The sequence below is a fragment of the Zingiber officinale genome, chromosome 8B (genome assembly GCF_018446385.1).
Source record: "Zingiber officinale cultivar Zhangliang chromosome 8B, Zo_v1.1, whole genome shotgun sequence".
In the NCBI taxonomy this organism is placed as follows: Eukaryota; Viridiplantae; Streptophyta; class Magnoliopsida; order Zingiberales; family Zingiberaceae; genus Zingiber; species Zingiber officinale.
Window position 1 is genome coordinate 71894996 of NC_056001.1, and position 13889 is coordinate 71908884.

At 38.1% G+C, this 13889-nt stretch overlaps 1 pseudogene; it reads left to right on the forward strand.

Annotated features, from left to right (window-relative positions):
- The first annotated feature begins 3234 nt into the window (after positions 1-3234).
- Positions 3235-12528, forward strand: LOC122014499 (annotated as a pseudogene).
- The last annotated feature ends 1361 nt before the right edge of the window (positions 12529-13889 follow it).

The following is a 13889-nucleotide window of genomic DNA, read 5'->3' on the forward strand; positions in this document are numbered from 1 at the left end:
ACTCCCTCCATATAAACTCCCTTTTAACTATGCACATTGATTTACCTAATTATCTTTATTTTTTTAAGTGCACAAAGTTTAAAATAAAATATAATTTCTTCTAAATGTAATACATTTAAACTAAACACATAGTATTTTTTTCTATCCAATTGAACTTATTCTTTTTCCTCATAATTAATTGATTGATACACTTGATTTTAGTTAAATGATGCTAAATTTAGAATAAATTGTACATCATTTTAGATTTTTTGTACCTATAAAAAATAATAGAACACTACAAAAATAGTTGGCCTGTCGCGAGCAGTGCCCTGTCGCGGCCAGCCTGCGACAGGCAGCCTGCCGCGAGCAGCGCCAGCGGTGGCCGACCTACCGAGAGCAGGCGCCTGCGGCAGCTGGCTTGCCGCGAGCAGACGCCTGCGACGGCTGGCTTGCCGCGAGCAAGCGCTTGCAGTGGCCGACTTGCCGCGAGTAGGCGCTTACAGCGGTCGCCCTGCCGTGAGAAGCCGCCTAGGGTGGCGGGTCGGCCATGAGCAGGCCCTGCGATGGTCGCGCGTGTGCGTGAAATGGAAGAGACGAGGGATGAGCAACGACGGATGCAGGGGGGGCGCGAGGGGGGTGCGGAAGCACCCCCTTGCTTTTGACAAAAAATTAAATTAGCATGCAGATTAAGAAAATCAAGAAAAGATTGTTCTTAGCACGGAAAAAGATGATCTTGGTGTGGAAAAAGACGATCTTGGAACAACGGCGCAAGATATCACCCCAAACCAAAAATGAAAAGGAAGAGGCTAATACCTCTTGCTAAAGAGAGAGGCCAAATGAAAAAAACTAATGAATTTAAAAATAAAAGGGAAGTATTTGGCCGAATAAAAGGGAGGATAAAATTGAGAGGCATGTCTCCTTGAAAAGGTGCGTAAAACATGAGTAACTGTGACAACTTTATCAGATTTCAATTAATGGAAGCACAGATTTTAAACAAAAATTAAAGAAGAAATGACCTATTGCTGTATTATTAAATTCCATTATTGCTAGTGGCAAATACAACAAAATTGTGTAACCACAGCCAACGTTGTCAAAACATATAGCCAGTCAACATTACCAAAACAGAACAATAGGGTAAAAGTGGAGAAGCAATTGAACTAACAAAAAAACCAGATCAAACAAAAACAAACTCGTGCCTATACAAGTAACTCCATTTTTTTAGTTTCTTCTTTGAGCACCCCTCTAAATATTTGTCTAGATCCGTCATTGGGGATGAGAAAAGCTTGCTTGAGTCACCGGTTGCCGATCGTTGAGAACGGGAGAGGACACGAGGTTGCTGGACATGGAGTGCTAGACGCGGAGAGCATGGAGGGGAGAGGATCGTCGAGAAAGCCGAAAGTTCGCGCGGAGAGAAAAGGGAGGTCGCATACCCTAATTCTAATCGAGGTTATCGACGGAAATGTAATTCCATCAGTACGTATCGATGGAATTTTAATTCCGTCGGTAATTTGTTCAACCCAAACCCGTTTACCCCCTGAACTCGTAAACTAAAGGCATTTAGGGTTTATAATTACCGACGGAATAATGATTCAGTCAGTAATCCCCTTAACCCGTTAACCCAGAACTTCTAAACCCGTTTGCCAAATTGTCGATTACCGATTGATATTTTTTTCCGTCGGGAATTACCAATGTAAATTGTTATTTAGTTGATAATTATCGACTGATACAATTTCCGTCTGAGAATATCGACGGAATTGAAATCTATTAGTAATTACTGACTAAATTTTATTTAGTTGAGGATTTCGGCATTATTTGTAATATTTTTTGTAGTGAAAATTCTGTTTATAAAAATAGTAGTATAATTCATCCTAAATTCAGCACCATTTAACTAGAATAGAATATATTAATCAATTTATGACGAAAAAAGAGTCATACTCAATTTGATAAAAAATATATTAGATTATAATTTAAATGTGCTAAATTTATGAGGAATTATATCTTATTTTAAATTTGTTTATATAAAAAATAGGACAATTAAGTAAATTAGAAAGTTGAAACAAATAAAAATAATTTTTACGAGGAATAGATTTTTTTTGACATAGGGACACGTAGGAAGTTAAGTTTATATAGAGGGAGTTTAGGATAATTTACTCTCCTAATAATGCTTAGGCGATGGTAAATCAATAAAATCAAATTAAGCTTTTAACTAACTCAAATCTAAAATTAACTAAGCTACTAAAATAGTTGTTGGAAATTATTTTTTTCGTTTGATTGTTTGAAGAACAGGACTTTTTAATTAGGGATGTAAACGAGTCGAATCGAGCCGAACAGTATTAGGCTCGAGCTCGAATCGAGCTTTTATCACAAGGCTTGAGCTCAATTCGTTAGAGAATTATCAAGCTCGTGAACAGTTCGAGCTTGGCTCGTTACGAGCTCGATTATCAAAGTTAACGAGCCTAACTCGTTAAGCGAGCTCAGACGCGTTTTCGGACTCGTTAGAGTTCGTTTTTGGCTCGTTTTAAAGCTCGTTTTTTTTGCTCATTTTAAAGTTTATTTTAAAGCTTGTTTTAGAACTTATTTTTTGGCTCATTTTAGAGTTTATTTTTTGGCTCGGTTTAAGGCTTGTTTTAAGGCTCGTTTTAAGACTGATTTTTTTTTTGTCTCGCGAGCCTATAAACAAACATGTTCGCAAGCTCACAAGTCGAATATCCTTAAACTCGAGCTCGGCTCGATAAAATAAACGAATGAACTCGAACGAATTTTTTATCGAATCGAGCTCCGAATAGCTCGTGAACCGTTTGGTTCATTTACATTTCTATTTTTAATTATATTAAAAATTATTGGAGAGTTATTTGAAAATAATATTTTTGAAAATGAGTCCTTCCATAATGCTAAATTAATTAATGCGGTTACGGATCGGGGCGTTATCTATTTCTCGATGCGGCTCTTTAAATTATTCATTGATGTAATGATTCCCACTAAACGACACGTCACTCTCCAAGCCGAAAAACTGTCCCCGATGTTTTCAACCCACCCCCGAGAGTTTCTCCGTTGTCATAATGCTCCCTGAGCTATTAAAGAATCGAGGGGCATCGGGATGAGAATTCTAATAGTAGGAGTGTCGCTCTGAGAACTGAGCACCTTAGGAGCTGTGCGAACTGCGGGGCGAAATGTAAATATGATTTTGTCGTTTTCTCCTTGTATTTATTAATTATTTATTTGTCGTCCTAATAATTTACTGCTAGTACAAAGAGCACTGTACGGGGACTGCTCTCGCCTCGGAGGCGCTCACCGCGCTCATACAAAACGACGCCACCGTCTGCGGCCGCAACGGTTCTTTCCACCCTTCCACTTCTCTCTCTCTCTCTCTCTTTCTCTCTCGATCTGCTTCTCGTTGCTACGAGGAGATCGGGTGCGAGGTTCATGTGACGGGGGTATGGAAGCGGCGGAGATCCCGTTCTGCGGTTGTTGGGTCGCTCGATCGGGTCACGTGTGTCGGTTCTCATTCCCCACCGTTTCTCCCGGCGTTGGATCTCGGGATCGACTCGAAGTAGGGGACTTACTGGGTTAGTCCTCGCACTTGGAAGTCCTGCGTGTGGAAAAAAGTGTGGACGGGTAGGGAACTAAGGTCGCCGGAGGCATCGAGTGGTGGTTGCTTCTTAGGGTTCTATGTTTGCTTCCGACTACGGGTGAGGTTTCGTCTTTTCTCCTTGCATTTCTGGTATATTTTGTTTCACTTTTTTGGCTATACGCTTATTAAAAGGATATTTCTGGGGTTAACTTGAAACCGCTTGAGTTTGAATTCTAACTCACCTTCGTTTGCCTTTTCATTTTCTCCTCATTTTAAAAAAAAAAGAATATTGTTTATTGAGTGTTTGCTTGTTTACCATTTCAGGTGAAATCTGTACCTCGCTTTATGCTGATATGGGGATTGTGTAAAAGATGGATTTTTTTCTCCGGCACTAGGGTTTATTTGGTTGTAATCAACTGGGCATTATGCCCTAGAATCATCTTCCAGCTATTGGTGATGTGAAGCATTTGTTCATGTCTTTTTTTGCAAATACAAGATTTGGTTAGTCTTTGATCATGACTAAGGCCATCCATAGAATTTCCATTAAAGATGAAACAGGTAGCAATATTAGCAGCCATCTAAAGGAAGAGTATGGTGCCATCAGCGATCATCTTCGCAACCATGTACATCTGACCAACTGCATACATTTGAAGAACCACATGCACCGTCACAGCCCCAACTCAGCAGAGAGGTCCCTGATGAGGGATCTCATCGTCTTCCAGAAGTCGAGGTCGCTGAGAGACCCCTCAACTAGCCCTCGTTCACAGATTTCCCCTTATGTTGTTGGAGGTTTTGCTAGGAAAATTACAAAGGATGGTTCTACCAATAGCAGGAGGAGGTCAACAGAGGAGATGAGGGGATGAGGTTGTCCATAAGTTCACCACTTATAGGAAATACAGCAACAGCAAAGGTTACTGCATTGGAAGCGTTTGATGTTTATGATTTAGATGAGAGAGGTAAGTATAAGGAAGTAGATAAAGGAGAAGAGCTTAGTAGAAAAAGTCACAGAAGTGATAGATTGTCCATGAAACATGCTGCTTTTAATGATACGTTGGAGAAAGTGGATACTCAATCAATGGTTGGTCAAAGTACTAATGAAGAGATTGCTCGACCTAAGAAAGTCGTAGAACAAACTGAAGGAGTTCAAAAAGATTCTAATTATCTTGAGCATGGTAAAGGGAGGAATGAACCAGTAGAAAGCATTCACGAGCAAAATCGTCGATCATTCAAAGGGAAGAAGCGCAAGCTGAAAGGATCAAGGCGAGCACGCGGCCCTGTTTGTACTCACAATAATTTCCCTATATCAAATTCAGTAGCACAAGTATCAAAGAAAAAGAAATGCCATCTGGAGAATGTTAAAGAAGAAACTGAGCTGGAGGTTTCACAGAATCATAGAAATGTATGTGGAATCCCTTGGAATTGGTCAAGGATTCATCATCGAGGTAAGTCATTTCTTGATATAGCTGGGAGGAGTCTGTCCTGTGGGCTATCTGATTCTAGAATGAAAAAGGCTGAAGGCCCTGTTCCACAAAGAGAAGGAAATAGTTCGAATGTAGCCACTGCATCCAATCACCTTACTCCATCAACAAGCTCAGATTCTGAAGTTTTACCATTGCTAGTTGAGGGACCAGAATCTCGGTACAATGGTGCTGTCCATTTATCACCAGCGGATTATTCAGGAGAGCTTGAAATTTTCTCCAATCATAGTTTGAGGCATGACAGAGACTCTGACCTTGCATCTGAATCAAGATCAGGACACCATAGACCTAGACGGTTAAACCATTTAAGGCACAAAAGCCTAACACAGAAGTACATGCCAAAAACATTCAAAGATCTTGTGGGACAGAACTTGGTCATTCAAGCTCTTTCCAATGCCATTTTGAGAAGAAAAGTTGGGTTGATTTATGTATTTTATGGACCTCATGGGACAGGGAAGACATCTTGTGCTCGTATTTTTGCTAAAGCTTTGAATTGCCTTTCTGTGGAGGTTCCAAAACCTTGTGATGTTTGTAGTTCCTGCATTTCAAGTAATCTAGGCAAGAGCAGAGATATATTGGAAGTGGGACCATTTGGTAATTTTGATTTTGAGAGCATTAAAGATGCCTTTGATGTGATGTTGTTACCAAGGTCATCAGTTTATAGGGTTTTCATTCTGGATGATTGCGATAGTTTGCATTCTAATTTATGGAGCACCATCTCAAGAGTTATTGATCGGGTATCACGGCATGTAGTTTTTGTACTTATCTGTTCAAATCTTGATTGTTTACCTCATATCATCGTATCTAGGTGCCAAAAGTTCTTTTTCCCGAAAGTGAAAGACTCTGATATCATATCTACTTTACAATGGATTGCAACCAGCGAAGGCCTTGAAATTGAACAGGAAGCTTTGAAACTTATAGCATCAAGATCTGATGGTTCTTTAAGAGATGCTGAAATGACTCTTGATCAGTTAAGTTTACTTGGGAAGAAAATTTCTGTTCCGCTTGTGCAGGAGCTAGTAAGTTTCCATCACCTTGGTGCTCGAGTGATGAATGCTGAGTAATTTATTTTTGTTTATAATGAGATGTAACTCTTGAATTTGTGATGCTTAACCCTTATGAATGAAGACACGGTTGGAGAATATCTGTCATTGTCTAGTTCTGGGATATTTTTTTCTAATTAACCATATGATCTTACTGCAATGGTCAATGCCATTATACATTTGATCTTCTGTTAAGAGTTGAAAATTTGAAAGGTGAATGAATCAGAAGTCATGTTTTCTGTTCATCCCAAATATAAATTTCAGATTACTGAGTGTTAGTTTTCTAGTTTCTTCAACCCTTCCTTATTATTATTATTATTAGCTGTTTTCAGCCTTTTGTTAGCATGTTATGCAAACAATGATATGCAATTATACCTTTTTGAACTTGGAAATTTTAGCAGTGCATAGAACATGCGGTCCTTTGATATAATAATTTATTCATGCGCCCGATGTAACACCTGACATTTATGCAATAACTATCCAGGTTGGTTTGGTGTCTGATGAAAAACTGGTGGATTTGCTTGATTTGGCATTATCTGCAGACACTGTGAAAACTGTCAAGAGCTTAAGAGGGATTATGGAAACTGGGGTAGATCCTCTTGCATTAATGTCACAGCTTGCAACTATAATTACTGATATTCTTGCTGGTAGTTATGTCTTCACAAGAGAACGATTGCGGAGAAAATTTTTCCGCCAGCCAACTTGTGAGTAAAACCTCTCTATGCATTTGGTATCACCTAGTTATGTGACCTGATCAAGAGAATTGACATTGTATAGTAGATTGTTATTTTTGTTAGGAAAAGAACTTGTACCAGGTCATATGAATTTGCTTCCATTGTGAAACACCTAGTTCTGGTTTGTGGTCATTGAAAATCATTAGCAGTAACTCAACCATATTTCTGTGTTATTTATTATTTATTGGTTTCAGTATCCAAGGAAGACATGGAGAGGCTACGTCAGGCCCTCAGGGCACTGTCTGAAGCTGAAAAACAGCTAAGGGCATCAAGTGATAAACTGACATGGCTAACTGCTGCTCTTCTTCAACTTGCTCCTGATCAGCAATACTTGCTTCCTAGTTCTTCGACAGACAGAAGTCTAAATCACAGTCCAGTGGTGCTAAATAATCAATCCATGAGAGAGAGATATAGGGACTCTACGAACAAGCAGGGAGATATGCAACTTGTGCACAGGAATTTTTCACAAGGTGTTCGTCAAGGATACACCAATGACGAATGTGCTAATGATGCAAAACAACATATGTCAGTTACTGATGTAAACTGGCAGCATGGTGATCAGGCCTCACATAATATAATACAGTCCAGTGATGCTATTAAGAAAAGTGACATATATAGCACCATGAAAAGAGACAGAGATACTCAAAAGATATGGCGAGCAGTACTAGATCATATCCCAACAGACACATTAAAGCAGTTCTTGTACCATGAAGGGAAATTAATTTCAGTTAGCTTAGGTGCTGGTAAGTTAAAGCCCAATTTTTAGTATACCAAATAGCAAAGTTTTACTATAATATTCTTGATGTTCTTATACAAAAAAAGTCTTTCTAAAGTTTGAATTGCACCTTTAGCATTGCTTTTTACCATTATATGATATGCATGAATCATATCAACACTTGCACAGGTTATGTGCCTCCATTGACCATCTCACAAAGAGAAGGGAGTTGTAGAAAATTAAACATCTTAATAAAAACTTGAATGAATGAAACAATAGTAGGTCTCTTTATAGACCCTATGATAGCCTAGTCTTGGTTTAGCTTTTGCTGAGTTTCCTAGAACTAGTAAAACAACAACAACAACGTCTTATCCTACTAGGTGGGATCGACTATATAGATTCTTTTACGCCATTAGGCTCTATCCTTTATTATATCATCATCTATATTTAAATACATTTTATTTTATTTTATTATTGCTAACAAGTTTTTTTTGTCTTCTTCCTCATTTGATGTGCATATTTGTCATAGTTTCACATCGCCGGAGCATTTATTGGTCGTCTAAGTACATGCCCGTACCATCTTACTTATCTTATCCATCCTCGTATGCCCACACATTCACCTTAACATCTTTATCTTTGCAACTCTCATCTTTTGTCATAGCGATCGCATGGAACACCACACCTTATGCTCTCCTCTATTTAAATCATCTTTTTTGTATTTAATGTAAGACCTCTCTCTCAATTTCTCCATCTTTTTGCAAAAAAGATCCTAAATACTTTAAGCTCTTAGTTCTACATAATTCATCATCTCCTATTTTAACAATTGTCTCATTATGTTTAATATTGCTAAACTTAAATTCAATATATTTTGTCTCTACTCTACTAAGTCTAAAACTATTCACTATTAGTATCTCTCACTAAGATTTGAGTTTAATATTTACTCTTTTACTTGTCTCATATAACAAAACAATATTATCTACAAACAATATGCACCATGGTACCCTGCCGTGGTAACTAAATGCTTTTATTAAATTTGAACAAATGAAGCAATTGTAGAGGATCTCTTGATAAACCCTATATTAGGCTAGTCTCCTAAGAATTGGTCTACCTTTTACTAGGTTTCCTACAACTAGTAGAATGAAAACGAGGGTAATTTTCAAAATGGCCTTACAAAGTTTAACGAATTTTTCAAAATGGGCCTTAAGAAATGTCAAAAGCTCCCCTAACACTTTCATTTTGTTGTCAAAATATCCTTGGTTTGTTTAGAAGGGCAAAAGAAGTATCTTCTAGAGAAGGGGCATTTTGACATCAAAATAATAAACATCAGCGAGTGTTCTGACATTAACGAAACCATGGGGGATTTTGAAAAAACTATTAAACCTCAGGGTATTAAGGCATCCTACATGACTAGCATTTTGAGTAATCTAGAAAATGTCTGTAGAGTTAGTTGCTGATATTTTATGGTATTCACATTCAAGTCCCCAGGTCCATAATAGATGATAATCTTATACTGCTAATGATTTAACAATCTTTTCCATCATTTAACTGTATCAGCGTTAAAATTGAATTTCTTTGAGAATGTTCAATGTGGAGGTGGTATACAAATGGAATTTGTCCGGCATGCTGCTTCTTTGTGATTTATGGGTTATGACTCCTTTAATAGTGCTTGTTTCTGTTAGAAATCTCAACACTTGGAGATTATTGCCCAATAAGTGTATGAAATTGAATTTCTTTGAGAATGTTCAATATGGAGGTGGTATAGAAGTCGAATTTGTCTGGTTTGCTGCTTTTCTATGATTTATGGGCTTATTATTCATTTAAAAATGTTTGTGATGGTTTGAAATTCTCAGCACAGAGAATATTGCCTAATAAGTGTTAAAAATGATGCTTATTAGGCTATAACTCGTTTATAAGTTCTTGTTTCTTCTAGAAACCTCAACATCTGGAGATTTTACCCAATAAGGGTGTGTCAGTGTGAAATTGTACTTTGAGAATGTTCAATGTGGAGACATACAAGTGGAATTTGTCTGATATGCTGTTTTTCTGTATCGGCTTGTTACTCATTTATAAAATGCTTGTGTTTAGAATTTGTAAGCTTGAACTACTAGACTACCCATGTTTGAATTGATGGTTGCCATACATTTATGTTTGAAAGAAGAATTCTCATCTAAATAGGGTCTTAGGTTTCTTTAGCAAAATAATTTATTTGACTGATGTTATTCCATTCTCCCAATGTAGCTCCTACAGTGCAGTTGGCATTCAGCTCAAATGCAAATAGATCAAGAGCCGAAAAGTTCAGAGGGCAGATTTTACAAGCCTTCGAATCTGTTCTTGCCTCTCCTGTAATACTTGAGCTCAGATGTAAATATGAGAACAAATTTAGGCCAGCTGCCCAAACTGCTCCTCTTTTGCCTGATTTGGAGAGTGGTTCTTCTAAGATGCCAGCAAAGAAGAAGTATGTGAAAAATCAAGCTACTGTTTATTCAGGCCCTGCAAATCTTACTGAGAAGCTTATAGAAGAAAGTGTTCTTAGGAGGGTTGGCTCAAGTCATTCTAGATGGCTGCACACTGGTCCCCATGTCATGACAGAGGATGATATAATTGAAGTTGGACCTCATGAACATGAGCCAACAAGGAAGTCTGTGGGATCAAAGGAAAAGGGAATTGAACATATATGGGAAGAAGCATCCACTTCCCAACAACAAAATAATTTGGTTCCGTTCTCTGGAAGGAATCAAGATGACCAAAATCGAAGAAAAAGCTTAGTTCGAGGAAAGGTATCTCTTGCACATGTTATTCAACGGGCAGAAGGTCATTCTCAGCAAGGTGGATGGTCAAGACGCAAAGCAATCTCAATAGCTGATAAACTTGAACAGGAGAACTTGTGAGTAATATGTCTTTCTTCCTAGTGCTTTTACCTGTTTGTTCTTGTAGCACAGTCTACTATAATAGAGATGTTTCTCCGATATAGGAACCATTGTACACTTTGATTGTCTATGTTTCACATATACAAGTAGTAGTTTTCAAGACATTAGCTTACAGCTCCATGCATTTGTTTTAAGATCCATGTTTCGAACACAGGAAGTAATTGATCAGTGAGGTTGGAGCAATGGAAATCAGTTCACTAGTATCCGTTCCTGCATTTATAAACATGCGGCACGAATATTAATCACAAGCAGTTCATTCACAAATCTGCCTATAGTTGTAATGCATGCAAATATATTAACCTGAGTATATTTGTTAACTTTGTTTGCCATAATCATTGGTTAGGCAAGATTCAAGTTGTTTTTTGACATGGAATTTTTAAGGCAAAGTTTCCAAAGCACACATTGAAAGTTGAAAATTGATCGCCAGATGCACCTAGATGACCTAATGAGCACACCTCTCTAGAATAAAATCCCAAAATAGCTTCTCCCATTTCACCTAGTTATCTCATTACACGCTAGGTACCATCTATTTCAATTGAATAAACATGTTGACATAAATTTTTATATGGTGAAATGATCATTTTCACCTAGATGGACCTGCATAGGTCTAAATTCAGAAACCATTTCACTTTGATGGACTTATAATGGCCAAAATGAAAGTTTTAAGGGTATAGATGAGTTCCTAGGACCTCCAGGAGTATATTGGTACTTTCATACTTGCATTTCAACCTATGCATGCCCATCAAGGTGAAATGATCAATTAGTTCTTGGAGCTTTCAGGAGCATAGTACTAGTTTCATACTTGCATTTAGAGTTTTAGACCATTATGGATTGATCAAGGTGAAATGGACCATTTCACCTTGATAGACATGATATGATGGGCATGCACTAGTGGTTTCATACTTGCATTTTTAGTAGTAGAGGTTCATTAAAGTGATGAACGTACACTACACCGCTCAAAAAGCAAGTGTTAAGAGCATGTATAAGTTCCTAGGAACTCCAAAAGTACAATGATGGTCTTAGGTTTCATCCTGATGGACTTATGATAGTTTAAATGAAAATGTGAGGACATGAATGAGTTCTTGGGAGTTTCAAGAGCACAATGATACTCTCAATCTTGCATTTTGACCAATGGATGATTATCATTTCACCTTGATGGACATCAACAAATTGAAGTGGAAGCGCAAGACCACCTTGATAGATGTTTATAGGTCATATTTACTCAAGGAAGGTGCACTCATTGGACATTTATGAAATTAGGCGTGCCTAATATCCAATTCCCAACTTTGCCTAGTTTGAAAAGTTTAACAATTTTCCAATCATTCCATGAACTTACCTGTATATATGTAGCTTCAACAGGTATCATCCAAATATTGAATATGCTTAGTGTTCGTCTCTGTACTTGTTTGCATGGCAATATTTTGCAACAAATTTCTCAAATTTAATTCAAGAATCTCCTTTATCCTGCAGGAGATTGGAGCCTAGATCAAGAAGCTTGCTTTGTTGGAAAGCTTCTAGGACACCCCGAACCCAGGTAATACTAATTTGTGAACTGTTCAGCATCTGCGGTTGAGAGAACTGGCATGGTGATTGTTACTTTCAAGCTTCAGATTTCTGCTCCCTAAAGAAATAACTATTTTCCCTAAAACCTTTTGTTTTGTTTTTTACCTGGAACAGATATATTTCATTTCCATTTAGTTCAGTTATGGTTCCTTGTATCTTAAACAACCTCTTTGCAGCTGCTCAACGTCAAGAAGAAGACAAGGAAATCCCGGTCTCTGTCGAAGCTAGTGAGCTGTGGAAAGTGCCTGCGCAACAAATGATCCAAGCAAACTCCTTCAAGAGCTACCTACGGCCAGCCGGTTAGATTGTTTTAAGGCGTTACAAGATTTGCCAATGTTTCTCTTTTCTAAGTTAGCATTCTTATGAAGGAAGCATTGTATATTGTTCAACAAGAATCTCATATAAGTCTCGCATTCTTTCTGCGTCATGTTTGCTTCCTGAATTATTGCCGTCGAGTTACATGCACATGAGACATGCAGTTATTTTTTCAGTAAATAAATTGGATATTTTTTAAAAAAGATTTGATTGATTATGTGCCATTGTATATTTTATTGAGGCTGATACAGAGTTCTTTTAAACACTAATTATTGTACTTAATAAAAACTTGATTGAGACCATTAGTAACTGATGCGGTTATAAGTTATAAGGAGGGACTCATCTTGGGAAAAGGTTTTTGTCACAATGGATGTCAAAGTTAAGACGGTCAATCAATGTTCCTATCACTGATCGGACGGGTGAGTGGTTCGTCAGAGGCCCGATCCGATATCATCACTAGTTCGACCACTAGCTGGTTAAGACGCTCAAGACAGGAATGAACGTCAAGTGTCTGCAAAAGCAAGCTGAGCGACTATCTCGATCGGCCTTACATCAATGCCCAGATCAACGGAGTAGAGTCATGGTCGAGCGGCTATCCCATTCGATCTAGATACACGTGCAACAATCAGACAGTGAAAGTATCGATCGAGCGGCTACCCCGCTCGACCAAGTAGTAGATTCATCAACCAGACAACGAACTCCAGACGAACGACCATCCCGCTCGGCCCAGTAAGGGACGACACTGGGACAGGGGACTTTTAGCCGAACGTCCATTCCGCTCGGCTGAGCAACAAACACAGCAGGATATCCTTCGACATTTTTTTGGGAGTTAGTGCCGCCGACGGGCGGCTTGGTCAGACAGAAGATCATACGGCGGAAGTTTCCACTGTCATTTCAGAGATATGCTTGGCCTATTAAGGTACTGTGTCAGGGACACTTTAATGACATGTCTCTTCAGGGAAAGCTTGGGATGACGTGTCCGTTTTAAGAAGTGTGCACACACACACTACAGTAACCTATATAAAGGGGGGGGGGGGGTCCATGCATCAGCGGAGTTATGCTTTTCTCGCGATCTCTACAGTTGCACTACAGTTCTCTTTGCTTATTGTTTCGCCGGAGACTGACTTGAGCGCCGGAGGACCATCGTCGGGGATCCCTTCTTTGGCTCGGCATTAACGTTGCTTGTGTTGCAGACGAGCGCAAAGTCCCTCGAAGGTCAACAAGAGCGCTATGTCGCAACATCCACCTCCTCGACTTTCGAACAGAGTCAACTATTAATATCATGCAAATTCTAACTTGATGTTGTGAATTATGTTTATATTAAGTTGTAAATGAAGTAAATGATTGTAAGTAAGTCAATTAAATAAATAAATTTAAACAATTTATTAAATTAAATGGATAAATTTGATATTCAATTCATTAATATTCATAAAAAAAATTAATTTGTGAATAATATCAAACAACAATTTTAAAATATTAAACTTAGTAAAATTTCAAATAATCAATAAATTTGAATTGGATTTAAATAAATGAAGTACAAACTAAATTTGAATCAAGTTCAAAC